This window comes from Rattus rattus, chromosome 6, assembly GCF_011064425.1.
Source record: "Rattus rattus isolate New Zealand chromosome 6, Rrattus_CSIRO_v1, whole genome shotgun sequence".
Classification (NCBI taxonomy): Eukaryota; Metazoa; Chordata; class Mammalia; order Rodentia; family Muridae; genus Rattus; species Rattus rattus.
Genome location: NC_046159.1, coordinates 134,236,908 through 134,248,011, shown reverse-complemented (window position 1 = coordinate 134,248,011; position 11,104 = coordinate 134,236,908).

The following is an 11,104-nucleotide window of genomic DNA, read 5'->3' as shown; positions in this document are numbered from 1 at the left end:
GGGATTATATTTGTTTGTCTCTCTTTTGGTTCCATTGCAAGGAAATTATATTCTTGCTTTCTGTACAGTGTAGTTTCTCTCCTTGTGTTGGAGTTTTCCATCTAGTATCCATTGTAGGGCTGGATTTGTAGAAAGATATTGCATAAATTTGGTTTTGTCATGGAATATCTTGGTTTCTCCATCTATGTTAATTGAAAGTTTTGCTGGATACAGTAACTTGGGCTGGCATTTGTGTTCTCTTAGGATTTGTATGACATCTGTCCAGGATCTTCTGGCTTTCATAGTCTCTGGTGAGAACTCTGGTGTAATTCTTATAGGTCTGCCTTTACATGTTACTTGACCTTTTTCCCTTACTTCTTTTAATATTCTTTCTTTGTTTTGTGCATTTGGTGTTTTGACTATTATGTGAGGAGAGGAATTTCTCTTCTGGTCCAATCTATTTGGAGTTCTGTAGGCTTCTTGTATGTTTATGGGCATCTCTTTCTTTAGGTTAGGGAAGTTTTCTTCTATAATTTTGTTGAATATATTTACTGGCCCTTTAAGTTAGGAGTCTTCACTTTCTTCTATACCTATTATCCTTAGCTTTGATCTTCTCATTGTGTCCTGGATTTCCTGTATGTTTTGGGCTAGGAGCTTTTTGTATTTTACATTATCTTTTGCAGTTGTGCCAATGTTTTCTATGTTATCTCCTGCCCCTGATATTCTCTCTTCTATCTCTTGTAGTCTGTTGGTAACGCTTGTATCTATAGTTCCTTGTCTCTTCCTTTGGTTTTCTATATCCAAGGTTGTCTCCCTTTGTGCTTTCTTTATTGTTTCTATTTCCATTTTCAATTCGTTCACCTGTTTGGTTGTGTTTTCCTGTAATTCTTTCAGGGAGTTTTGTGTTTCCTCTCTAAAGGCTTCTACTTGTTTATTTGTGTTTTCCTACATTTCTTTAAGGGAGTTCTTTATATCTTTCTTAAAGTCCTCTATCATTATCAAAAAATGTGATTTTAAATCTAAATCTTGCTTTTCTGGTGTGTTTGGATATCTAGTATTTTCTTTGGTGGGAGAACTGGGCTCTGATGATGCCAAGTAGTCTTGGTTTCTGTTGCTTAGGTTCCTGTGCTTGCCTCTAGCCATTGGGTTGTCTGTAGTGTTTGCTTGTCTTGCTGTTTCTGAGAGTGACTTGACCCTGCTGTAGGCCTCTCTGTCAGCACGCCTGTAGAACTGCTTTCCTGTTTTCTTTCAGCCTTTCCTGAGAACAGGTGCTCTGATTTCAGGTGTGACAGCGCTCTTGGAGACTGTCATCCAGCTCTAGGCATAGGCAGGAATCTAAGGGTCCTGCCCCTGATTGCTCGTGTAGGTCTTTGCCCTGCAGGCACAGTTGGCACTATGTGATTCTCTCTTGGGTTTGGACTGTGGGCAGACGGTATTCTCCTCTGACTTCTCAGGAGTGTCCACACTTCTGAGGGTCCAACGGGATTTGGATGCAGGGAGCTGTTTGGCAGGATCAGTCCAGTCCTGGGTGCAGACCAGAACCTCAGGTACCAGCAGCTGTCTGTTCCTATATCCCTATGTCCAGAGGCACTGTGCAGTTTCCCCTTGGACCAGGAATGTGGGCCGAGGTGTGTAAAGGTGGCAGTCTGTCCTGAGTCCTCAGGATGTCTGCACTCCTGGGTGGTCAGCTCTCTTCCCCACGGGATTTGGGTGCAGGGAACTCTCTACATTTCTATCAGCATTTCATGGTCTCTTGCTCTTGTTTCTTAAGCTGAAAGGCATCTCATTTCTAAGGATGTTCTTCATGAATTAGAGTAGTTAAAGGTTATCTTCGTATACTTATGAAATCTTCACTTTGGCAGGCTTCTTTTTCAAACAGGCTTATTTCTTCTTGAACTGTAGATGTTTTAGTGTATTCTGAATGTTATTTCTTTGTCAAGTATACACATGGGAAATCCCTTCTATTCACATGAGTTGCCTTTTTGCTCTATTTACAAAATACTTATCATTGTGTCTTCAGCTTTAAATTAAATCACACTGTTGTTCTTGCTTTCTTTTTTTAAGAAAAGTTTTCAAGTTTTTGTCCCCGCCAGCGGGGATCCAGTTATTCAGGGTCCCGAAGGGGCGCTACCCTTGGACCTAATGGGGGGGCGAGAGAAGAAGGAGATCAAGCAAAGTTCTGTTGTCAAGGTCTCGTTTATTGAGAGAAATGTACAGCATTTAAAGCTCTGAGGCAGGAATAGAAGCGGGAACTGAAGCTTAGGGTGGGGGAGTTTGGGAAGTGCCCAAGGATATAAGGTGAATCACTACACTGCAAGATATCCTCCTATAACAAAGAGACAACAGTCTTCCGGGGACATGTTCTTTGAAAAGGTCGAACCCTTCTCAGGAATCTGCTCAGGGACATCCGGTGTTTTGCTCAGGCTGAAACATCCTGTCATTGCTCCCAGGGTCTTCCTGGGAGAGGCTTTAGTTCAACAATCTCATGTCTGTATGGCAGTCATTTCAAGATTGAACCTCTGTGGCCATGCAGCCCAGAGTCACGTAGCCACCTTGAGCTATGCAGTCACAAAGCGGCCAGGCCCAAATCTAATATGGCTCACTACAAGTTTTGTTTTATTTTATATGTTTAATTAAAATAGAGTTAGTGATATCACTGCCCCCTTCCTCCAACTCCTCCCATGAGTTTAAACTTCATAGTCTCTCTTCTTTCATGATTACTGATTTTAAATGATAGATAGATAATATGTCATATATATTATATGTCATATATATTATATGTCATATATATTATATAGATATGTATCCTCAAATATATAAATTCAACCTACTGTCTCCATTCTTTGTTTATGTATATGGTTTCATGTATCACCACTTTTTATTGAGTAACTAATGAGGAGGCCCATTCCTGTGGAAGGTTAATTTTCCCTCTCCAAGCCATCATTAGCTGCCTATAACTCCTTGACTGTGGACGGTAGACTGTGAAATTTTTGTCCTTCCACATTATCATGTCTGTTGATATTGCTGCTATTCTGCTCGCATTTTGCAGCCATTTCTAGGAGACACTGTTTCACTGGCAGCTTCTTGGTCCTCTGAATCTTACAACCTCCCTGCACCCTCTCCCTAAATGTTCCCTGAGCCATATACACAAGAGATGTGTTATTGATCTAGTCACTGGGGCCAGGGTCACCACAATCTACTGACTTCTGCATTGTGTCTAGTTGTGGTTTTCCGTAATGGCCTCTATTTGTTCTAAAGAAAAGTTTCTTTGATGAGGAGTGAATAGCACACTTGTCCGTGGGTATAAGGATACGTTTTAGATTATAGTTAGGAATTACACTGATCTAGCAAAAGAGCGGTAGTTGATTATTTTCTAAGATCCATGACCTCACTAACCCTGGAAAGTCAGATGGATTTCTAGTACCAGGCAAGATTTCCCTCCTGTGGAGGAGACTTTATGTCCAATTAAACAGATGGTGTTTTCTACCAATATGTGATTGACACATTGCTCTTTTACAGGTGGATAGCTTGCCATACTGGCCACTATTGTGGTTCATGGGCATCACATCTGGGTAGGATCACTAATTACTTCCCTCCCTTTGCAGTGTGCATAGTACCTCATGGTAGAGTGGGAGCTAGATTTCATAAAGAAGATGTCTGGGTTAGAGCTAGTTGGAATTATCTGAGCCCTACATCTAAAGTGTGCAGTATCTTGAGCAAATCTTGATCAATAGGGGCTGACCTTCAAACTCTGACGGGACACTAAGGACTATACCAATGGTCTGTATTATTTGAGAAGCCACTTGGCAAGACTGTGACTAACCATTTGAATGAAGACTTCTCGTGCCTAGCACTGGGGCTTTTGTTGTTCTTATTTTCAGTTGTCGCTTAAGGAATATCTCTATCTAAATTTATATGATGCCTTTGCACATTCTTTGCTGAAAACTATTTGATCAATTTGTCCGCATTTTTCGTTTGGCCCATCTGCAGGAGTTTTTCTCTATAGTATAAAGTGGGGCTCCAATGCCCTTTTCTTTAGGTACAACCATGTCTTGCAGCACCGTTTGCTGACCACTCCAGTTTTCTCCATGGAGTTATAAGATCATTGTAAATAGTAACTCCCCACAGAGTAAACACTGTCACCAGACGTGAATTCTCCCCATTATCACTCTCTTTCTCCGTGGCAATAGTTCTGCTTGACTTTGTAGGTTTATCATGGAGCACACAACCTTCCTTCTTTTGGCTACCTTTTTTTCTATACTCCATTCTCTGTTTCTTTCCATAAAAATAATTTAGAAAATTCTCAGCCCATTTTAATTTTATGTAACTCTTTGGGTTAACTTACAAGGTTCTGTTACCAGAATTTTCTTATAATCTCATTACAGATTAGCTGCTCTTTACAAATTAAGTCTTTGCTAAACGTGAGGATGCACACCTTTAATCCTACCACTTAGGAGAAAGATGCAGACAGATCTTTGTAAGTTTGAGACCAGCCTGGCTCTCATAGCAAGCTTCTGGATAACTAGGGCTACCTTGTAATACCCTGTGGCAAAAAAGAAAAATAATAATTAATTTTTAAAGTTAAAATAAAATTAATTCTTGAATTTTTTGCATATCTTCTTTCCCTATTAAAACACTTTTGGGCATTTTATTAAAATTTTACAGTTGTTCTAATAAAGACATCACAGTTTTTGTTAAATTTATTTTAAGTTACATTTACTACATTTTATAGAAATACAAAAATACCCTACTGATTTTGATTGTTGCTGTTAGATCTAAGAAGTCTATCAGCTATTAGCAGTAGTTATACTAACAGTCTATGGATTTTCTATATTTTCCATGTAGACAATGACAATAATTTGTTTTTGTTTCTTTCTGGACTTTTTTCACTTAAAATAATTTGTCTGCTTCACTGAGTGAAATCTTGGTACCAGCTTCACATATCACTTATAAAGGACTTAAATGGAGCTTATAAAGTTTCCCCATTAATTATAATATTTTCTCTAAGTCCTTAGTTAATATTCTATATTAGATCAAAGAATTTTTCACTTCTTTCTATTTCAACTTGAATTTATGAGTTACTTTGTTTCTTGTCCTGAATGGGTACTAAATTTTATCAAGTAGGTTTTCTGAATCTGTTGAGATAATGATGTTTTTCATCTTCAATCTGTTCATATGGTGAATAAAATTAATAAATTTGTCTAATATTTAATCATCTTGACATTTCCCAAATGAATTCCACTTGACCACACTATATATTTTAATACATTCTTGGATCTGCTTTGTTAATATTTTATCTATGATCTTGCATCATTTTCCTGAATGAAATTAGCCAGCAGGATTTTCTCTATGGTCCCACAGGTCTGAAAACTTTAATTGTACATTTTTATTATCTGTAATCAATTATAGAGACTTCCCTTCAATTGTCTGTGCCTTCTTATGTCAAAAAGTAACTGTGGGATCATCAAAGGGCAGCACTCACCTCTAGCTTCTTCTGCCTCACAAAATGTTTGTCTGACTTAACTTTACCTACTGGCTAAATGTCTTTCTATCTGTATTTTCATCGATCGTCTTTTATAAATTTAACACTTATTGCCATATAGTTTCTGAACACACATGCGCTCACACACGTGCACACACAAACACTAGTACACACACATACCATTCTTGATTGTGACCTTTGATTCCTAACATAGTTTACCTATATCTTTCTCTTCTTTCAAGAGTCTCTCTAAAAATCTGTGTCTTCTTAAAGAGACACTGTTAGGTTTCACTGAAATTTGCTGCTTCCTTTTTCCTGATTCAATCAAACTTTATTCATTTTCTTCCCATTCTGTTCCTTCTAATTTATTTCAACTAGTCACCTATTAATGTCTAGACTCAGTATCTACTGAGGCTACCCAGGTGGTCAGAGAGCAGTCTCAATTGACTCCCTCGGCCTACTTAGACCCAGAACACCTCTTTGCCACTCTCCCCGACAACTCACATACACAAACACAGTTCTTAGATTCCAACCACTCCTCTGTGGACCAATGCAATTTGCCTATGACAGAGTTCACCTCTCTTCCTCATTATTCACTATTCCAAATCTTTCTTCAGTTGAAATGCAAGAAAATAATTTTATTTCTTCCTTCAGGCTCTGATACTCAATGACTTCGGCAATGTTACTAATACATTTTTCTGTTCTCTAAGTATTTATAAAGAGAGGATATTTCCATTACTCCAGCTTCTCATTTTGGTGGAACAAGGAGGTTGGGGTTTGGGGTTTTTTTGTTGTTGTTGTTTCTTTTTGTTTTCCTTAACTTAGATTTTTAGAACCATGGTCTAAATATTAGATAAATAAACAACTATCCTCTTGGACAATTCTATTAATAATGATTTTATAGAGGGCACAGGTGCAAGGGGCTTTGCTTATCCCACACTGTAACTGGGTTACAGATGCAGAAGCTGAGGATTATAGAGGTATAGAATCCAGGTCCCCACATCAGACATTTCTTTAAAAGTATATGTGATGTACCTCAGTTTAATCACACTCAGAGGAGATTGAATTGCTTCCCAAGGCTTTCTGTCTGTCTGTAAGCTTTTCTCCTGTTCAGCAGCCTTTATTCCCAATAGGAGCCTGCTCATTCGAGGAGTGTAAACAAATCCTTAAGGGTATATATATATATATATATATATATATATATATATATATATATATGCATTAGAGTTAGGCCAGAAGGACCGTGAACCACTTTGGAAGGCAGATTCCAAGCATGAAGATGCAATTCAATGTCGCCTGAGGACAGAGAGCAAGCAGATGAGCTGCCTCTCACAGCTCTGCACAGTGCCACCCCATGCTGGCAGAACTCCCATGTCCCTGGGATCTGCAGAGCGTGGCCAGCCAAATGAAAGAGGAAGTTTGCAATTAATTAAAAATAAATGAAAACAAAATCTTCCCCCAGCGGCTTGCTTCTCATCTCAGTTGTAATCCACAGTCAACATGGGGCAGCCACGTGGGCATTTACCAAATGGAAAAGGTACGGGACTGTGTCGAAGAGCCCACAGACTGTCGCTCTGGACCACACTAATAATTCTTTTAAATCCTCTCATTCCACCTAGTCAGGAGACACGACAGCGTTTTAAATCTGAGTGACCCATATAAATTACCATTCTACTCATCCGGCTGTGAAATTAACAGTCTAGGAAGACAGGTCCTGTCAAGCTTGCATTTCTGAGCTGATGGGGGCTCCAGAATACTTACAGGTAAAGAAAGGACAGATACCCCTACTGGTGAGGAAACTGGAAAACTGCACTTCTACTATCCCAGCCGACTCTGACTTAGGAGCCTGGGTCTGTCTCTCCTGGGAACCACATGGGAAGGGTGTTCACTGAGAAGGCATGAGCTGGATGACACAATCTGTTGAGTAAGACAAATGACAATGGTCCCGGAACTCTTAGCAAAGGGAGGGGAGAGGGGGATAGACAAGTCCCTCCAAAAGGCTAAACTACAAGATCTAATTCAAAATTTAAAACCACAGATTAACTCCCCATCCTTAGTGATACCTGAACTCACGAGTTTCTTTGAATAAATCATTTAAACTTTCTCTGTCAATGTTCTCTAAAACTTGAAATAATGCTTTATGTATTTAGTAGGCTCTCATAATGAAGCTGCATCAGTGGATGACATTCACCATATTATTTTGTGCTCTGTAGAAATGTGGTTTGGAAGAGGAGACCCAGCTTTGGGCTCCTAAACTCCTGTAAATTACATTACAGCTTCAACTATCCCTGCAGTGACAACATCAATCATTTCCTTCCTGTCCTAACATGTGGACTTTAAATTTGACTTTAGGGAGAATTAGGAATTAAAGTCACTTTTACCAGGAAATAAATTCCTGTTTCATCAATCATAAATAAAACCCTACATACTATTTGATGAGGGAGAAAGACCACCTGTGCTGTTCACTGCAAATACCTATGCAAGCAAACAAACCCAGAAATCTAGACTGTGGTAAGGACAGCTGCAACTATATCTTCTGTGAATGCTATGTGTGAGTTGGCCAAATGCCAGTGTAAGAGTGAGGAGACCATTAGAATGCTAACTGTACCAATATACTAGAGAGGCACAAGTATCGTTACTACTCACCATTTTGTAAATATTGTTGGTATGAAAAATCACACTGGTGACCTCCATTTTTTGGCCAGTTTTCTTTCTACAATTTGTAGCTCAGAGAGGTCCCATGGAATTTGAACCAAGGACTGACTCTGTAGTGATCCAATGTCTTTCTTGATTTGTTTTTCCGATTAGTCTCTATGTTTTAACTAATTTATTTATTTGATAATGAAAGCAAAAGTTGGATTTTTTTGTTAGGTTTTATTGGCTACAAAGGCCCCAGAACTCAGTTACATCTTACCCATTGTCCACAGAGAGATGATTCAAACAATCAAGTCCACCATAGCCCCCCTTTCTATACAAACTTCCAATTCTACAAGGGAAACAAGAGCATGCTATAACGATTTGTTCTTCAAACCTTGAGATCATGGTCCCTTCCCTGGTAGTGAAAGCCTCTGGTTCAGAGTTACTTGCAAATGGACTTTAATGCAAAGCCAGGACTATACACAGGGCCCACGAATACCCAGATCAATATACTCTCTTCTATAGCCACACTCAGGAAAGCATAAGATAAGGAAATTGTTTTCTCCATCTTTCATCTGGCTCAATGATCCTCAATTCAGAATACTCTAGAAAAATTGCAAGACTTGAAATGCTTTCCTCCCTCCCGTAACAGTCAGTGGTTTTATAGCTGGAGCTTTCTTCTCCCATGAAGGAAGAAAATCAAGGCTATCAATGAAATTGCTTGTAACTTTTCTTACAGGAAAAAAGCAGCATATCAAACAACTATATTTTGTCCTTTCTACTCCACCAATGAAAGTTTCAATGAGTCTCTGTTGTTAATTTACTTGTTTTAACTTTGCTAGAGAGTTTGATTTTATATATGTAATACATATATAATATGTACATGTATGTATATATATGTAATGTATATACTATATATATGATATAGGTGAGTTTTAATAGATGAGTTGTGTTCTGATAATCTGGTATTGTAGAAAATTAGGGATGATAAGTAATACATTTGAGATAAAAAGAGGGCTTCAATGGAATGCATATATTGCAAGTTTAAAAAATTTCTTTGTAGAAAGTTAAGCTAACAAGAAGAAAGATGTCCCATCAAAAGCATAACTCGGCTGCTGTTCTGCTGCTTCGCCCCTTATTTTTGTATTGTGGTAATTTCTTATGCAAATATCAGCAAGCAGCTGTAAAGCTGTAGAATTTTTTGAGAGAATGAGATGTTTATATATTAATGACAATTTTTTTTGAAAATAAAAAGTGCCTAAAAGAAAAAAAAAGAAGAAGAAGAAAGATGTCCAAAAGGCAGATGCTCCCACTCCTTCTTAAAAGGGGAAAAAATATCCATAGGAGGGGATATGGAAGCAAAGTTTAGAGCAGCAACTCAAGGAATGGCCATTCAGAGCCTGACCCACATGTGGCCCATATATATATATACAGCCACCAAAACTAGATAAGATGGATGAAGCTAAAAAGTGCATGCTGAAAGGGACCGGATATAGACTCTCCTGAGAGACACATCCAGAGCATGGCCAATACAGAGGTGAATGCTAGCAGCAAACCACTGAACTGAGAACAGGACCCTCTTGGGGGGAATTAGAGGAAGGATTGAAAGAGTTGAAGGAGCTTGCAACCCCATAAAAACAACAATGCCAACCAAGCAGAGCTTCCAGGGACTAAGCCACTACCAAAAGACTAAACATGGACTGATCCAGGGCTCCAACTGCATATGTAGCAGAGAATAGCCTTGTTGGGGCACCAGTGGAAGGGGAAGCCCTCGGTCCTGCCAAGGTTGGACCCACAGTGCAGGGAAATATGGGGGGCAGTAAGGAGGATGTATGGGGGGAATACCCGTATGAGGGAAAGAAAGGGGAAGGGATGGGAGCTTATTGACAGGAAACCGGGAAGGGGAATAACATTTGAAATGTAAGTAAAGAAATATATCTAATAAAAATTTTTAAAAAAAGAAAGTTAAGCTAAAATAATATTTTTAAAAATAATCTGAGCTACTTGTAAATGTGATGCAGGAAGGTCATAAGTTCAAAGCCTATCTGGACAGATACACACACACACACACACACATACACACACACACACACACACACACACACACACACATTCAGAAATATCTATTTTTTAAGTGAGAAAAGAGGGATGATGAAATAATTCAGTAAGTGGAGTGCTTATTTAGTACATAGGAGGGCCTGGATTCAATTTCCAATACTCCAAAGTACAGAGAGATATGTGAAATAATTAAAAAAAAAAATCTCTGAAGCAACTTGTCCTATGCAGCTACATATGAACCAATAAGTAAACATTGACATATGACGAAATTTTAAGCCTTTGTTTAAAACAAAATTTTCTATTTTACTTGAGTTTCTTTTAAAGGGCTTAGAAACAAGCACTGAACCCCCGATGCCCGTTCCTCTCTATCCCAAACCTATTCCTCTTCACTCGATGTCCAGAAGCTGGGAGCCTGCAAAGGGAGCTGCTGCCCTACCTGCTAAATCCTGTTCGGTTTTACCAATAGGAGGCACTGGAGAATGGAGAAAAGAGAAGCCACCATCATTTCTGCTTCCTGTTGGGCATCTCTCTGACTTTTGGGGGCGTTCTTAAAAGTATAGTGACCCTTTTTCCCTGGGGATCAGACCAAGGATCAAGGAGTCCCCAGCTCAGTAGAGGCCTTCCTCCAAGCTGCCTCAGGAGGAGGGTCTCCTCCCAGTTGTCTGAATTCCAGGCCCACAGGGCTATATTCTGAGGGACTAACATGAAACCAAGTCAACATTTCTCAGCAATCTGCAAGCCTCTGCCCTCCAAGCCTTGTATCCCCAGTCCTGCAGTGGCGATGGCCCTCTGCAGTCATTTGCTACGCGTTGCCTCCATGTTTGCTTCTTTGTTCCTTCCTTTCTTCCTTCCTCTCATCCTACAGTTTCTGAATTACCAATTCCCTATATTCAACAATCCCATGAAATACTATGGTGTCCATGTTTTCTGGCCATACCTTGATAAACG